Consider the following 19,201-nt stretch of genomic DNA (forward strand, 5'->3'; position numbering starts at 1 on the left):
TACATCGGTAATGATGCTGGTTAGCAAGGACTCTTTACAGATACCAAGTGTGGTTGTTACTGCTCTCCTTAACCTACATTCTATAGTCTTTATTAGAGACAGTGAATTACATGGGGAACAGAAATCTAGTCTGTTTATTCATATAAAGCTGCCAAGAAGTCAATCAAGGTCACGGATTTCAAGTTGTGAGCTGGAGCTGGTGATAAACTGGTTCTATTTAGCTGGAGAAGGCGGGGGTGTATATTTAAAGGAAGAACAGGGGCCAACAATTCATCAATGTCCAAAAAAGAGAGAAGAAGATTAACTCAGGAGTTGAAGAAAGATTGATGTAGGAAAATCCCACTTGTTGAAGCCTGTGTAAAGAGCCAACATCATTTACTGATAGACAGGAGTCTGGAAATTCAGAACAAAATGAGCTAGAGAAAATAGCATGAAGGGGCAATCATTTCCAGTGAAATGTGTAAATGAGAGAGAGGGGACACCTTCTCAGTTCAAAACTCTGGGTGATGGAAAATTCTCAGTGAGGTGGATTTGTGATTCACAATAGTCTTTAATACATGGAGACGTCTTCATTTTCATCAGAGGGCTGAGAAACTTGTAATTTCTAAGAACACAGTGTGATACCAACAGGCAAACTAGAACCTTGGAGGGAAAAATCCAAATCTACTTGCCTTCACTTGTCTATTTACTAAATATGATGCTGGCTAAAGAGTACGCTTTTTTTCTTTCTTTTTTTTTTAAAGAAAAGTTATAAATTTGGAGGTGTTTTGGAGGAAATATGCTCTTTGTAGCATATTCTACTGTGTAAAAATCAGTTGATGACTAGGAAGAATGGCAATGATGATAAGGTCCCAGACCCCATGTGGAAGAGTAGCAGATTACAGAGCTCCAAATCAGTCTGAAGTCTCAGAGCTGAAGATTACTGTAAGAATAGTTATTCCATTGTATTCCTTGATTTCTGGGATGATACCCATTTATAGTCCAGTTCCAGAAAAGGGAGACTTATGGTAAGAATACAGAAGAGACTCTATAATAATCAAAGTGAAAGAATTGCAGCTCACCTTTGCCTCCTAAGGATGGGAACAGGATCTATAGCAATTGCAGGGATTCTCTGTATGTGCATTATTACTCTCTTTTTTCCAACTTCCTTGACTAACTCACTGTTTTTTCTCCCTCAAAACCTGAGACAACCACTCCTCCTCAAAAGAGTAGTGGGTAGAGATAACTTGCAATTCATTCAGTTCCAAACAGTTACTAAAATGTCAATCACTGCACAACTATTGCAGTAAATCATTGAATTGAATTTAAATTTTTCTGAAACTGGACATTATGAGTAGAGAATTGCAACAAGAGAGGTGGCAGTAGGCAACTGAACAGTAGTAGTGTTAGTAAGAGATATAGCATTGTACACACTCAGATTTGAATTGATACATGGTATTTGACAATCTGGAAATGGTGAGTAACAGGTAGGTAAATATGAACTTCAAGTTCTTTGAAACTGTTCTCCAAAATTCAGAAACAAATCAGTGGCTAGGAAGTCCTAAGAGGAAGACAGTGTTGGTCAGTAGCTTGATTGAAACTGGTGCAAAAGGAGGAAATGTAAAATCGTGATGAAGGTGTCCCCACGATCAGGGATATATAGTGAGACGTGTGATGTAGATGGGTAAGGTCCAAAGTAACACTATCCTGGGAATTTCATAATCCCTTGGGCTACCTGAGTCTGTTCTTGGCTCAAGTACAACCACAATAGATAGTGATCTTATACAGAGTTTCATTCTTTATATGGAGACACCAGAAATCCCTGATCACTCTGGCCAATATCTCAAATGGGTTGTGGAGGCCACAACAGTTTAAGTGCAGATCTGGAATCTTATTGGTTTATTCAGCTAGGCCATACAGTCATGTGGACAAGTCATGTCCAAATTGTGGTACCCAAACCAGCAGCTTGACCATCACTTTTGGGCTTGTTAGAAATGAAAATTATGAGCCCTGCCCCAATTTAGTGAATCAAAATGTCTGGCTAGGGGAGGGGAGAGAGATCAGAATTTTTAAATATTCTAAAGTTTGAAATGCATTGGTATGAAGACAGTTTTCCCAGCATTCCTCTCTTCATTCAACAAGTATTTACTTTGTGCTACACACTTTTCTAAATATTGGACCTTCAGTGATGAACAAGGCAGAACAAATTTTAGCAGTGAAGAAAAATATTAAACAATAATTTCTTCAATTAATGATTTCAGTACAGTTGTGGTCAATTTGTTAAAAATAGACATAGGAAAATTCTGAGGTATTTTGAAAACATACAATGGAGAAACTAATGATGTCTTTGGTATATCTTGGCATTGTGATGATACATATTGAAAAAAAACAGAATGTCACATAAAAGCCATAAAAAATATTTTATCTGATGCTGGTGTAACCCAGGGGATTGCCTTTCATAGATGACAGACCCAAGAAGGGGAGGCCTGTGTGGAATATGGTACCACTGGCTTCCAGATATTTCTTATATTTAGGCTCCCCTCTCCTTTTAAATAGAATTAAGTGATTCAATAAAACCAATATCAGAATCTATTCTAACTCAGTCTTCAAGGGGTGATTTAACTCCTGAATGTTCAGTGCAATGGTTCTTAAATTGATTTGTCATTTGCTAATCACAGCAGAAATATCAGGATGCTGAGGCTTTAAGGTTAGGGCATATGCAAAGGCACAACGGGAATAAAGGATTGAGTCCATCATTGAACAAGGTACAGTTCCTGCTTCTGTGGTCCCCATTGAATACTTCACAATTCTATCCTGTAAATGTAAAGGAACTATTTAGATGAGATAGATAAGGGATAATGAACTGAAATAAATTGAAATGTACTTGCCAAGTACATTTTTACAGCTTTCATTCTTTTTTAGTCTATGAACCTTTCAGTTTTTCAATTGAAATTGAGAGAAGAATAATCTATCTTTGCATTCTGATATTATCCCTCTTATTTTTGGGCAGGAAGAGGGGATGTGATTTCCTCAGTGCTGAAACCTCCTATTCCTCTAGTTACCAAGAAGTTTTCTCTCTTCCATCATTCTCTTCGGTTTAAGTCAATACTTCATTCTCTGTCGGTTGTTGTATTCTATTTGATTCAACACTTCACAGTACCAGTAAAATGTCAATTGTGTCATACAGTGCCTGACCCATATTCAATTCTTGATAAAGTTTTATTTGGCAGATAAATGAATGAATAAGTGTGTGTTGCTTTAACCACTATCTACAAGCCTTCTAGAAAGAGTTGGAGCACTGAAGAAGAACAGTTTATAAGGCTGTATTCAAACCTGGATTATGAGATGGGATGGTGATGAATCCAAGGGACTTGATACCTTTCATTAGCATTATATTGTCCCTATGCCATCTCGTTTCTCCTAATAGCAGTTAAACAATTTTAATTTCTTTTTAACATGACGAATCTGTTTCCTCCACCAAAATATCGACTCCATGACAATCGAGATGATTTGTTTTATAATCTTTTTTCACAAATGCAGCAGCTCCTACAATAATACTCTGAACTTAAAAAATGCTCAAGTAAATATTAGTTGAATGATGTCTTATTTTGAAGGCAACCCTGAGGCAAGGATTTAAGCACAAGTATTTTTTTGGGGGAGCTGAAGGAAACATCTGTGGAGGAGTAGGGAATTGGAAAAAGGAATAAAATGCAGTTAATAGAGGGTATCCAGTTAATAGAGGATATCAAGAGTCTCAGCTAGCCCCCACTGGGAATCAACTCACTTTGTTTCATTGAGGCTAGATAGGGGTGGAGGCTCAGCTCCCCACTGCACCCCTCTGACACAGAGATGAGGAGCTGTGTGTGGCTAGAAGTCGAGTGTTAAGTAGCTCTGCCTCCCACTGTCTTGGTCACTCTCATTGGTGCCAGGTGGGTTTGTGGAATTTTGGCTCCCCACCAGCTCCCAGTGACACCAGGGGTGGAGGAAAGTAGGATGCTGATTTCCTCTGACTTTCACCACTTAGTGGAGTCTCATTGCTACCAGATGGAGGTGGAGACTCAGCTAGCCACTGGAAGGCCCCTATGGGGCCTTCCCAGGACAGATTCCCCCCATGTTCTCAGCCTGCCTCTTGCCTACAGAAAAACTTTAGCCAAAGAATAAATTTAATCAGAGCAGTGAGAAAATGCAGAAGAAAAGGAAAGCAGTCAAACAAGACAAAATTATAGTTTAGCCATTAAACAAAGTCAAGGACCTTTAGTTCCTTCTCAAGGGCTATAGATAATATTCTGAGCCATATCCTTTGAGGTGGTTTGCAGATACTGAAGCCCCCACCAGGTGGAGAAAGTTAACTATATGATGACTAGACTGGAGCCATGATATAAGCTGCTCCAGCTTGAACAATTCCAAGAACTGGCCTCAAGGAAATGGAACAAACCAACCCTGGAACTGAAGATTTTTTTTTAATTAATTAATTAATTAATTAGTTTTTGCTCACGTTGGGCCTTGGTTGCTGCATGCAGGCTTTCTCTAGTTGCAGCGAGCAGGGGCTACTCTTCGTTGAAGTGCGTGGGCTTCTCACTGCGGTGGCTTCTCTCGTTGTGGAGCACAGGCTCTAGATGTGCGGCCTTCATAGTTGTGGCACTCGGGCTCAGTAGTTGTGGCTCATGGGCTCTAGAGCACAGGCTCAGTAGTTGCAGCACACTGGCTTAGTTACTCCGCGGCATGGGGGATCTTCCCAGACCAGGGCTCGAACCTGTGTTCCCTGCATTGGCAGGCGAATTCTTAACCACTGCGCCACCAGGGAAGCCCCTGGAACTGAAGATTAACTACTTCAAACAATCAAGATGACACTGATCAGACTGCTATATGACTAATTTCAAGTTGATTTTTGGAGCTGACTGTGCTGTTTTGCATGTAGCCCCCTCCCTTTGCCTATACACCCCTGAAAATCCCCTTTAAAAGCTCTTGCCCTTGATCGGCAGTGGGGAGTTGGTTCTTTAGGACATGAGTCCACCTTCTCCCCAGGTTGCTGGCCTCTGACATAAAGCAACTTTCCTTTCCTAGAAACACTTGTCTATTGAGTATTGGCTTTCAAGTGATGAGCAGCCTAACATGAGTTCAGTAACAAATCCTGCTGACACTATCCACAGCCTGCTTCTGCTGAATGGGGGATGGAAGAGCAACTCCCAGCTCAGACCCACATACACTACCTTGGCTGCCTGGAGAAACTGGGTGCCTCCTGCTTGCATTGAGCTGGGATGAAAGATTAGCAAGTTGCTAGGCACTCTCCTCACAGGGTGGGGTAATCCTAGCACCTTGTCTGCTTCTGTGGGTTGGTGGGGTGGGTAGAACTCAGACAACTCAATCCACCCTCCTGAAACCATGGGGAAGGAGGTAGTAGCTTTTCTGTGAGTGTTTGGCTTAAGTAGGATTGGTATTGCAAAAAAGGTTTTTTGCTGTCTTCTTAGACCATGACTTCCCCAGTCATTTGACTAGGGATAACAGAGTTTCTCATATCTTCTTTTAACCTGTTGAATGTTCAGGATTGAGAGCTTCTATAATGCCCTTTCTGGAATATATGGGAGCCAACGAGCAAACAGGGAACTCGTTTTCATTTCCCTAATGCTCTAGGCAACCCACCTGATTTTCACCTTTTTACATTCCTGTGCTTGCTTGTTGTGATGTATCCAGATTTTTTTAGCTTCAAAGAGGAGAATCCAAAAGGAATGGGCTACTTCATTTTGGCCAGAACCAGAAATCCTCTCAAATTATCACTAAAGCCCTAATGCTTCTGGAAAACTTCAAGTGTATGTTCTGATGAGTTTAACACGTATTCTATTTATGTTATTCATTTTCCTCCATAGTGTTAGGTGAGTGAGAAACAAAGTTTCTATTTCATTTTAAGTGGTGCCACTAGTGGATGTTATTATACATGTTTCACTTACAATCTTCCTAGCAGGGAATTTTTTATGAGGGAAGATAGACAAAAGATATTACAGCATGTTTCACATGGTAAGTTTTTTTAAACTGTTCTTAATATTTTTTCTCAGTCGCTAGATTCAGGGTACCCATATGTGCCATGTACTATATTTTTCTGGCTCGTTTATTGAGAAATTAATCTCACACTCAAAATCCAAAATCATTTTCTATTCCCAGCTGCAGTGACATAAAAAGTTTGCCTTAAATATGACTTCATAGATTTATTTATATTTAATCAAGCCTCTTTACTGACACTCCTGGCTACAGCTGCTGATTCTGCTGCTGACAAGGGCAGGAAGGACTTTGAGTAAAATGTCATGGGATCTAGTTAGTTCAAGGCAGAAGCTTTTCCTTTGAACATTACACAGGGGTCATACAATGTAATCTATTTATACTACTATAGTTTCCAATAATGTAGTTTGCAAAACAGAGATCCAAGAATGAGCAAGTATTAGAAACAACAAAAACAACCAACAACATTGAAGAAAATGTATCCAGATTATTCTACTCCTGAACTTCTAAAAATAGTCTTGTGAGTAAATAAAACATTCATTCAGTTCAGTGAGCACTCAGTTTGCCTGGGTTCAAATCCTCACATTCCCACTTATTGCATATGTGAATTTTGGAAAATTATTAACAAATTAACATCTGTGACTCATCTTCCTTATCTGTAAAATGGTCATAATAATAGTACCAACTTCAGTGATGGATATAAAATTAAAAGAAATAATAAATGTGAAACGCAAAGAACAGTGCTTGGCAAGACATACGTGCTCAACAAATGATAGTTATTATTCAGTAATCATTGGGGCAATCGGTTACTAAAGTTTTGTCAACTTTAAAAAAAAAGGTTTAAAACTATCAACATGTATAGATTTATCTGGGACATCAAAGATACATAAACATAGCGTCTGACATCAAAGAAATTATCATCTGCTAGAAATAAAGGAGAGAGAAATTATGCTGTTGATTAATAGTGTGGAGTGAACACTACATGCCAGTTAATAACAGTCATTATTGTCCCCAATTTGCAATGAGGGTCAGAAAAGTGGAGGAATGTGGTCAAGGTGACAGAGTTAAATTTATAGATTCAAGTGCAGGTATATTTGAAGTCAGAGATTACAGAAAACTCTTATAGCACTAAAGTAATCGATAATTAAAGAAAAATAGTGTTACCTTATGGGCTGAAGGTGATCCCAAACACCGTGAGCTAATGTCAGTTATACCTTGTTTATGGCCAGTGACTTGCCTGGAAGATATTCTAAGTCCCAGGAAAGGAGGAACCTTATCATCACAGTCTCCTCATCTGTAAAATGAGGTGAAGAGAGACTATATCTCTAACAATCCACAATCTTATGAATGTTTATGCCCTGAAACTTCATTTCTATATTATTAACCACAGTATTGGGTGCTATTTGATAAATTGGAATAAAATGTAGTGGATGGGCTTGCAGCTGACTGTGAAGGTTGATGTCACAGAGAAATTATTTTCAAAACTTCTATAACATAAAGTAAGAAAGAGCAAGACAGTTATAGATATTAGGGGTGAATTAGGGGAACCAAAAGGGGAGGACAGATATGAAATTCTTGGAGGTGCCACAAGATTCCATGCTCATTTACTGACTGACTAAAACACCGTGACTATACCCAACACTTAATGCACGTTATCTTATTTAATCCTTACCAAAGCCCCGTGGAGTCGGAATATTTGATCCCCAATTTTATTGAATGATGGATTCTCAGAGAGGTTAAGTAATCACAGCTAAAGGGTCACACAGTTAGTTTGCAGGGATGTTGGAATTAAAATTCAGGTCGACATGCAGCAATGCCCATGGTCTTTCTGCTGTTTAATAAAGACTCTCAAAGTTTTCTAGGTACACAAGGCACTTTGACTCTCATCTATTTATGTAAATGACAGTATGGGTCATTAATGATGCAATCGGTATTTTAATGTGCATTGACATTAACCTTTCTGAACACTGAAATGAAAGTGCTATTTTCACTCACCGATGGAGCTGGTCCTATTAAACATTGTAACCTCTCATTGTAATTTTCTTAGAAAGTGTTTTCAGGGGATAGAAAGGCAAAGAGACTGACATTTGTGAGTACTTACTCTGAGCCAAGCACTTAACATTTATTATCTTATTTAAACATTACAATTACTTTGGGGAACAATATTATTTTCCCTTTCTAGTAGATAAAGAAATTGAGGCTCAGAGAGATTAAGTAAAAAGCCACAGTTTCCTGGGATTCAAAAGTCCCTGTTTTATGGTACTCCACACTGCTTTCCATGGCCAATTTCCAAATCAGGCTCTAGTTTTTCTGTTTCTTTGAACTTTCAACTGGAATGTTTTCTTTTTTATTTTAGGGCATCTCCAAAAGTTCATAAATATACATTGACATCAGTGAGTTCATAAATATACATTGACATCAGTGATTAAATTATATGTTGTTCAGACAATGATCAAGTCATTTTCAAGACTCACATCATGGAAGTCTAACTTACGCTTTTAAAGAGCATAAAAATACATAATATCAGTAATTCCTGATTACTGTAGGCCTTCAGTATGCATTTGATTACTGAGTGACTCAATAATTTTTATTAATGAATAACAACCAACATTTGCTGAGTACTTATGTCTGACCACCATGTTGAATCAGTCTGACAGCAAATAGTGCCAGTTCCTTAATTTTTTCCCTTAAATAATTTTTTTCCCCCTATGGATACCTACCTTCAGCCATTTAAAACTTCCTTGAGTTGAAGAATACATATCCCTTGACACACATACCTAAATCTTTGTAATTTTTGAGAAAAAATGTGATTTGCTATATGCCATAAGCTAAATGGCGAGTTTGGGGCACACGTTTGTCTGGAGACAAACTCTTGCTCTAAACAACAGTTTAAAATGTTTCAGTGAGCACCTATGGAAAGTGCTATATTATGCAAGCAGTTTCTTTGTAGTTGTCTGTAGAAATAGCTTAGCTACTTCGACATAAATGAGTGGTGAAGCCAAGGTGAGGTGTTCCCCAAATCCCCGTGCTGAGTTGCTCTGTCCTTTGTGCTCCCATAGCACTTTTTTCTTACTTCTGAAATAGCACTCACCAGCTTGTATTTATTTGTTTACATACAAGTCTTCTGCCACAATTGACCATTAACTTTTCAAGGTCAAGGACCAAGTCTTATTCCTCATTATATCTCTAGCACCTAGCACAGTGCCATAGACATAATGAGTTCAGTAGATATTTCTTGAGTGAGCGATTGAATGAAAGAATAGAGGTCTCCATTTTCTTCTAACATGTTAGGATTTGTGGGAACCTATGTCATGTGCTACCTGGCTTCCCCTTTGACTTTTCACCCTAGCCCCCAGGAATATTGTCAGCAGCTAACCACCGTCTTAGAGTCTATTTCCCAAGGTACTCAATCTGCAACAAGTTTTAAAAAACACATTTGGACAAAAGTTGTGAGAATCTGCTTTAGTGTCTTACCTGTGCCCTTAGTCCTCCAATGGGAATCTATGCTGATTTATAGATCACATGTAAGGAACTATATTATGTACTTTCACCTACATGATCTTATATAATTCTTACTTTAGCCCTGAAAGCTAGGGATTTTTTTTTAATTCTAAATTTTATATTTATGTGGCTCAAAGAGTCTAACAAGAATGTCCACGATCTTATGGCTCATCTGAAGCTAGTAGTTAAATTTTCCTTATCCCCAAGTAATGTGATAAAGGCAAGAGCTAAATTGAAAGCCTGAGAGATTTTATTTTATCTTTCACACATGCAAAGAGTCCAAGGACTTGCTTAAAATGTCACTTTTAATAGGTGCTCATTGAAATGTTCTATAGAAGTAACCTTCTCCATTTCACTGCCTTCTATATTTTTCTTCAAAAAATAGATTGAAGAGGGGGTATCTAATTTTTTTTTTTAATAAATCCTCATCCTATTGATCTTTCTACTCCAGTCACACTGGCATCCTTGTTATTTCTGCAAATGACCAGCACTCCCACCTTGAGGACTTGGCACCTGCAATACTTTCTTCTAGAAGGTTCTTTCTCAGAATATTTGCATGACTTCTCCACTCATCTCCTCGAGGTCCTTGCTCCAACATCATCTTCTCAATGAAGCTTTCCTTGCCTAAGGATAATCTTGGAATCTAAAATTACAGCCCTTCTCCTTCTCTATTCTTCATAAACCCAGACTTGGTAGATGCTCACTCAATAAATGCTAATTGGATAAGGTAGATTGTGGGCTATTAAAAATACCTGAGGTAATGGATACTCCGCACTTCTCACTGGTCCACTTTTCTGGGCCAGTGCACTCATCCCCCAGCTGTTGTGAGTTCACTGTTAACGGCACACAGGCATTTCCTTCTCTGCCTACCAGTTGGTAACTATTTGGTTATACCTTGGAAAGACAGCCCATCTCTAATCTCTGGTTACAGAGTGGTACAAAAGGCTGCCCTCTTGACTCAAAGAAGGACTAATTATGGTGCATTAATTGTCCAGACACTGAGGTCAGACCGAAGCTAGTCTTCAGCTGAAAACATAAAACCTGGATTAGTATTTTCCATCTCTCCATCCTGGTTTCTTCACTACCCTTCTCCTCAGTTTCCTTTTTTTAATAAATCACTTGAATAAGAAGTTCTCATTTCAAGTTCTACTTCTAGGGAACCCAACCTAAAATACCTGAAAAAAAGATGAGGATTTATTTTAAAAATTAGATATAAGATCATGTAGGTGAAAGTACATAATATAGTTCCTTACATGTGATCTATAAATCAGCATAGATTCCCATTGGAGGACTAAGGGCACAGGTAAGACACTAAAGCAGATTCTCACAACTTTTGTCCAAATGTGTTTTTATAAACTTGTTGCAGATTGAGTTCCTTGGGAAATAGACTCTAAGACAGTGGTTAGCTGCTGACAATATTCCTGGGGGCTAGGGTGAAAAGTCAAAGGGGAAGCCAGGTAGCACATGACATAGGTTCTCACAAATCCTAACATGCTAGAAGAAAATGGAGACCTCTATTCTTTCATTCAATCGCTCACTCAAGAAATATCTACTGAACTCATTATGTCTATGGCACTGTGCTAGGTGCTAGAGATATAATGAGGAATAAGACTTGGTCCTTGACCTTGAAAAGTTAATGGTCAATTGTGGCAGAAGACTTGTATGTAAACAAATAAATACAAGCTGGTGAGTGCTATTTCAGAAGTAAGAAAAAAGTGCTATGGGAGCACAAAGGACAGAGCAACTCAACATGGGGATTTGGGGAACACCTCACCTTGGCTTCTCCACTCATTTATGTCTAAGTAGCTGAGCTATTTCTACAGACAACTACAAACAAACTGCTTGCATAATATATCACTTTCCATAGGTGCTCACTGAAACATTTTAAACTGTTGTTGAGAGCAAGAGTTTGTCTCCAGACAAATGTGTGCTCCAAACTCTCCATTTAGCTTATGGCATATAGCAATCACATTCTTTCTCAAAAATCACAAAGATTTAGGTATGTGTGTCAAGGGATATGTATTCTTCAACTCAAGGAAATTTTAAATGGCTGAAGGTAAGTATCCACAGGGGGGAAAAATTATTTAAGGGAAAAAATTAAGGAACTGGCACTATTTGCTGTCAAACTGATTCAACATGGTGGTCAGACATAAGTACTCAGCAAATGTTGGTTGTTATTCATTAATAAAAATTACTGAGTCACTCAATAATCAAGTGCATACTGAAGGCCTACAGTAATCAGGAATTACTGAAATTATGTATTTTTATGCTCTTTAAAAGTGTAAGTTAGACTTCCATGATGTGAGTCTTGAAAATGACTTGATCATTGTCTGAACAACATATAATTTAATCACTGATGTCAATATATATTTATGAACTTTTGGAGATGCCCTAAAATAAAAAAGAAAACATTCCAGCTGAAAGTTCAAAGAAACAGAAAAACTAGAGCCTGATTTGGAAATTGGCCATGGAAAGTAGTGTGGAGTACCATAAAACAGGGACTTTTGAATGCCAGGAAACTGTGGCTTTTTACTTAATCTCTCTGAGCCTCAATTTCTTTATCTACTAGAAAGGGAAAATAATATTGTCCCCCAAAGTTATTGTAATGTTTAAATAAGATAATAAATGTTAAGTGCTTGGCTCAGAGTAAGTACTCACAAATGTCAGTCTCTTTGCCTTTCTATCCCCTGAAAACACTTTCTAAGATGAGATGAGACCTTAGAGCAGTAATGAGGTCAGGTAGGACTTTGTAGGTCACTGCAAGTACTTGACGTTTACTCTGAGTGCGATAGAAAACTATTGGGAGGATTCTCAAAAGAGTGACATAATCTGACTCATGTCTTGAAAGGAACACTTTGCTGCAGTTTTCAGGAGAAGTGGGTGGACAGGGAAAGAACAGAGACAGCAGTTAGAAGGCTGCTCTCTAGAAGGTTACATCATCTAGGAAAGGGTTGACTATGGCTAAGATCAGATTAGAGCAGTGCAGGTGAGTGAGATTTTTTCAGATTCTGAATATATTTTGAAAATACAGCCAATATAACTTGTTAATGGATTGAATATGTGGAATGGAGAGAAGAAAATGAGTTGGATGTGATTCCAAACTGCAACACTCACAACAATTGACCAGCAGCATTGGTCTTGGTTTCAGACTGATGGTCAAGTTCATTAGATACAATATTTCACTAAGCATCACGTTTATTTAGCTTTAAGAAAGGATGCAGGATAAGAATCAATGTAGAATTCATGACAATGGCATAGCAGAGATCTGACTCACAATTTCTGAAACCCCCAAACCACTTTGCATTCTGCATGCATTCTGCATGCACAGGTTCATAAGAGAAGAAGCTGAGTGGGACAGGTTAATGTCAGCTCGGGGAAACCATCATCTCTGTTGTCCCTTGTGCTTTTATATTTTGTGCTCATTTTCTGGTGCAGCAGTCTCTCTTAAATATTGGTTAGTCATGACTTGATAAACAACCTCAACAATGAGGTACAGGTGCTTGGTCCTGTATATAATAACCTTGGCCAGAATCTCACTCAGCTTGGATCTATTATACTCCTGTAAATCTCATGAGTTACTGTAGTGGGGGAAGATTTGATCAAGGTTTGAATCATCAGTTGTCCCTGAGAAGAAAAGATGACACTAATCAACCAATGGCAATTTCCTTCCAACAATGGTTTGGCCTCAGCACCCAGAAGGATGGTGTTGCCATCCTACAGGAACAGTAGCTTTGGAAAGCATAGGAGGAAGAATATTAGGAATTTAGTTTTGGACACATTAAATTTGAAATGCATTTTATATGGTACATCCAAGTGGAGAAGATGAGTGGGAAATTTGATACGTGAATCTGAACTTCAGAAGAGAAGGCTGGGATAGACATATATATTTGAGGGTTAATAACAGATAAATGGTATTTAAAGCCCTGAGTCTAGATGAAAACAATGAGACTCAAAGAGAGTGAGTATAGGTAGAGAAGTCTAAGAGTTGAGAATTTTGGTTGTCAAGGCAATAAAAGAGGACTAGCAAAGGACACTGAGATCAAGAGGCCAGCAAAATAAGAGAAAATCAAGAATCTCTCATGCTCTATAGGCCAATGGAAGAAAGATTTAAAAATTAAGGATGTAGCAATCAACTGCATCAAATTCTGATAAGCAGCTGAGTAGAATGAAGACTGTTAGGTTTAGTCACAAGAAGGACAATGCTGACATTTACAAAGGCAGTTCTGTGAAATGGTGTGGAAAGATTGATTAGAGATGCTTCAAGAGAGAATGGGGAAGAAAGGAATTAGAGACAGCAGGTACAGATAATCTCTGCTGTAAGAGGAGCAGGATCAGAGAATTGCACCAATAGGTGGGGAGATAGTAATCCAATGAGTTTTTGTCGTTGCTGCTGTTGTTTAAGATGAGCGATATTGCAGGCTTGGGAGAATGATCTGGTAGATGAGCAAAATTAATAATGAAGGAGAGGAGAATTATTGAAATGATGTTCTTAAGTGGGTTAGAGAGAATGGGACCAAGGCACAAGTGGAGATGTTGACCCCAGAGAGGAGTGCACACAGTTCTTCCATTTTAACAGGAGGAAAGGAAGAAATACATGGGCAAAGATGCAGGTTACTGGGTGGAAATTTGTGGAAGTTCTTTCCTCGGTCTCTATTTTCTCAGTGAAATAGAACACAAGGCAGATGTCAGAGATGGAGGAGAGAAGAGGAGGTGTTGGATAGAGAAATGTAGTTAGGATTGCTTGGCAGAAGTAAGAGTCCACCTGAGAATAGTGGCCAAGGTTTTACAGTAAGACAGAGCAGGATGGTTGTGCTTTTCTCCAGCCATGCTCAGTTGTGAGGTTTAGTCAAGCTATGGGAAGGGAGTTAGTGATAATCAAGGTTAGGATTTTGTCAGGTGAGTATATAAAGTGAGAAATGAGCAAGATAATTGGAAGCATGCACAAGGGAGTTATTGCAATGATGGACCATGAAATCCAAACTGTTTAAGAATCAAAATGAGGACACAGAAAGTAGGGGAAATGAGGGCCATTAAAAATGAGATAAAAATCAAAAGAGTGAAGGTCCTGGCAAAGTAGAAAATTTGTTAGACAGGCGGTCCAAAGAGCAACTTAGAAAGATAAAAGGTGATGGTCTAAATGCAGGATGCCTAAAATTTAGACTACAGAGAGACCGCATTTACAAGCCATATCTTGACTTAGGATATGACTTTGACAATACGTGGTTAATGTAGTAGAGGACACATTTATTGAATCAGAGAAAGCTAAGAATCTATAGTCCAATAAAATGGAACTTTCATCCTGGTGGACATTAAAATCACTAATAGTTATGACAGGGTATTTTTGGAGTGAACCAAGAGCTACAATATTCAAAGAATTAAGAAGTGACCCAAGAGTATGTAGGTGAGGACAACAAGGCGGGGTAGTGAGAATTTGTGTAAAGGTGGGAAGAAGAATTGTCTGGAAGCAGCAATTGGGAGCAGAGGGTATATACCCTTGTTCCAGCCCAGTGGTGGGCTGCAGGGTATGCAGTGTCACATGGGAGCGAACATATTACAGATTTAATGACACAGAGACTACCTTATTCACAAGCAATTCCAAATTCTGGCAGAAAGAGACATATTTGTCCAACTTGTGTTTGGTGATCACTCCTGATTCACATAGCTGTCACCGAGGGGTTGGAAGGGGGACAGGCACAGAGGACCAACATGGTTGCCAGGGCCTTCTCCTGTCACCTTAGAAACAGAGACCAAACTCTTAAATATATTTACTAACTTCTTTCCACCAAAGAAGAGTTGCTTCCGAAAAGATCATTAACCTTTCCATTATAGCCCTTTTTTTTGTTTTCCTTTTCAAAATTCAGAACCGGCAGTTCTCTATCTAGGAAGAGTTGCGTCAATGGTCAGGCAATGGTCCACACAGTTGAGTTCCAGTTGGACATCCTAACACACTCTTTGTAATTACATTGCTATTCCACAACTAGAAACTTCCCAGCTTGAAACGAGCTCAAAAAGAAGCTGAAGCAACTTACCTGGCACTGCCACTGTTTATTGTTGGGCAAGCAACCCTGCTTGGCACAGGACATCTTGATTTGTGTTAATGTCCTAATGCACTATCTTTGTAATACCCCTTATATTTATGTATGACATAAATCACATCCTGCTCAGAACTAAGTTGTTGTTGCTTTTTTTCTCCTACTCTCCTGCTGGGTGTATTTATGTTATGCTGTGTCGTATTGTACCCTTGCAGCAAATTTATCTGAGCTTCGACTTATACTGCTGATTTAGCAAATATTTTATATTCTGCAATGAACTGTAAACACTTTTTTTTCTGACAGATCCATTATGACAAGTGTTATAAACTCTTCACTGCAGACTATCTCTTCTATTGAGCTGCTCTTTATATCAATTTTACTATGCACAGAAAATGACGCTGGTAGTATTGTACCTGTCTGAGCTCGGCCAGGACAATCAATAAGTCCTGCAACATAGAGCATCTATATACTTAGTTTTATTGCATCTGTTTCTCGTTTATACAGCATGTTAGTGGGAATCAAGTTTTAAGAGTAGTCCATGAGCTCCCATTTCTTTCCATTTAAGAGTTTGTGTATAAACATACACAACATTTTTAAGTAGCTTATAAAGCTTCCCATTTCCTATCAGGTCTAAAATGTCAAAATGTATCTACATTAAACCCATGCTACATCTGGGAATAAACATTGATCCCAAAGAAAAACCTTCACTCTGCTAAGCCACTCCCATAGCTTTGCTTACCTTCTGTGATGGTGGTGGGAGGTGTCTTTCATTTACCAGTAGCTTTCAATGAATAAGAGTATCAAAATTCTACCCAAAAAAAGTGAGGAGGAGATAAGAAAGGAAACTCAGGTGTTGTGGGCTGAATTGTGTCCCTCTCAAATTTCATATGTTGAAGTCCTAATTCCCCAGTTCCTCAGAATGCCACTCTACTTGGAGGTAGGATGTTTAAGGAGGTAATTAAGTTAAAAGGAGATCATTAGAGTCAGCCCTAATCCAATATGGAGAAGGAGAATAGGACACAGATGTAAACACAGAGGAAAGACACATGAAGACACAGGGAGAAGACATCCATTTCCAAGCCACAGAGAGAGGCCTCAGAAGAAACCAACCCTACCGACACCTTGATTTCAGACTTTTAGTTTCCAGAATTGTGAGAAAATAAATTTCTGCTGTTTAATTCACCCAATGTGTGGTACGTTGCTATGGTAGCCCTAGAAAATTAATACACCATATTTATTATCTCTAATTTTCATGGAAATTTGCACACATAATTTTATTTAACTTCCACAATAATCCTGAGATGTATCTAACCATTCATTTTTAAGGATGAAGAAACAAGCTCAGAGAGATTAATCAATTTACTCTAGGTCACCCAGCTAGATGTTAAAGAGCTATGGGTAAAATCCACGTTGTTCAGACTCAAAATCCATTCTCTTTTCCCTTTACATATTATCTATATGTTTAGCTTTCCAGTTAATTTCCATTACTAAGATGGAAAGGAAGGCCATGTCTGGGCTATATGCAAATCTTTGAAGAAGTTTTCCACCTGCAGTTAATTCTCCCATTCTTGCTGAATAAGGCATGCATTTTGTGAAATTTTCAAATCTAAGAACAGCTCATTTACATCAGACCTAATTATTAACATTCATGGAACCACCTCTAAGGAAGAATAGAAACCGATATTTTATTTGAAGAAGGAATTCTGGTTAACAATACCACATACCTTGAGAATACTTTGAGAGTTTCACTTTTCATTCATTAAATTAAATTTGAACAAATAGCTGTTGATGGCCTTCTGCATTTTGGGCACTATGTTTGACACAAAGAATGAAAAGTGGATAAGACAGACTTTGTCCCTGCCCTCACACAGATTTCATTATAATAATCACACTGAATTAGGTGGGTTTTGCTTGCCAGCCTGTTTGTTTTGCTTTTGTTTTTAAACATGTCTCTCTTCTGTCTGAATGGAAAGCCACGAGCTCTCGAACTGTGTGTTGTTTGCCTTTGTGGTTCCTGTGCCTGGCAGAGTGCCTGGCACATATTAAGAGCTCAATAAATATTTTTAAATTGAATTGGGATTCCAAATTTACAGCTGAGGAAGATGAATGAATAATATCCTGTCACTTGACAGGTGTTCAAGCGACATTCTGAAAACTGATGAGAGCCCAGCCTTTGTGTACCACACATAAATACCAACCATTCAAATGGTTCATAAAGCTGCACTAATGTGAAAAGGTAATCTTAAACCCCAGATCACTAATTGTTGCCTTCTCTTTCCTATTTCTTCCACTCCTATTTTTATACCATAATGTGATTTTTATATTTTTACTTTGATTTAAGAACAAGAATTATAGAAATTATGAAATGCACAAAATATGACTCATCTTTGTGTCATAACCTAGATATAACCACTGTTACATTTTTTAAAAATAGTTATCCTAAATATATTCTTTTACATATGAGAATCATACTATACAGCAAGTTCTACAACATCTCTTTCACAAAATATTTATTGAAAATATGGACCCATGTCATTAAATATTCAAGCATGATTTGACAGACTTGAATGGACTTAATGGATTTAATGAGTAGTACTTAGTTTTCATTCATTTATTCAGTGCATATCTACTGTTTACCAGACACTATGGTAGACACCAGAGCTACAAAAATTATAAGGTATAAGAGCTGCTCTTAAAGGTTGTACTATGATCTTTGGATATTCTCTCTCCACTGTATGAAATTATCCAGTATTAATTTATTTCTTTACCTTGTATTAATTTTTTCAGTAAGTATTATTTGTTGAGCATAACTTATGTGCTAGCTCCCACTCCTTCAATCCATTCTTCCATTCAAAAATATTTATTGAGTATCTAATATATGAAAGTCTCTGTTCTAAGCAATGGGAAGATATTAGTGAACAATGTTGTTAATATTTCTGTCCTCATGGAGTTCATTTTTTATTGGGGGTATAGAAAAAGTAAACAAGATAGAGAATGTAGCCTGTGATTAGGGGTAAGAAGTATAGAGAAAAATAAAGCAGGTTTGGGGGAATATAAAACTATGGATAGAAGATACAATTTATATAGGATAGCCAGGGCAGATTTTTAGACATAAGGCAGCATTTCAGCTGTGACATTAATGATGCGAGAGAACAAGTTCTTCAGATGTCTGGGGAAAGGGTTTGAGGCAGAGGAAACAGCAAGTGCAAAAGCTCTGAGGCAGGAACATAGGCCTTGTTGGTTGGAGGAATACTGAGGAGGCCTGTATGCTGAGCATGGAGTGAGCGTGGTAGGGGATGGTAGAAGGAAATGCGATCAGATGGGGATCACAGAGCGTTGGAGCAGTAGGTAGATAAAATGATATTGGGAACTTCTGGAAGTTCTTTTCTAAATACTTTCATTTTCTCAGTGAAATAGGAATTAAAGCCATCATTTGAAAGTAGGGAGAAAAAGAGGCAGAGGAAACTAGTCTTTGAGGGGAGAAGGAGCCTGATTGGATGACTGGGGCATGGTGTAGGACTGCAGAAAAGCACTAAGGTCTCCCTTTTGGAGCCGTGACTCTGTATCACTTCTTCAGTGGAGCTTTCCTTCTTGTTCCTGTCACTATTAAGTGATTCTTCCTATTTTGTCCCATAGGACTTTGTGCATTACTCATCTACAGGCCTTATCACGTGTTATTGTAATTAGTCTCTTACATG

This window comes from Eubalaena glacialis, chromosome 10 (genome assembly GCF_028564815.1).
Source record: "Eubalaena glacialis isolate mEubGla1 chromosome 10, mEubGla1.1.hap2.+ XY, whole genome shotgun sequence".
Classification (NCBI taxonomy): Eukaryota; Metazoa; Chordata; class Mammalia; order Artiodactyla; family Balaenidae; genus Eubalaena; species Eubalaena glacialis.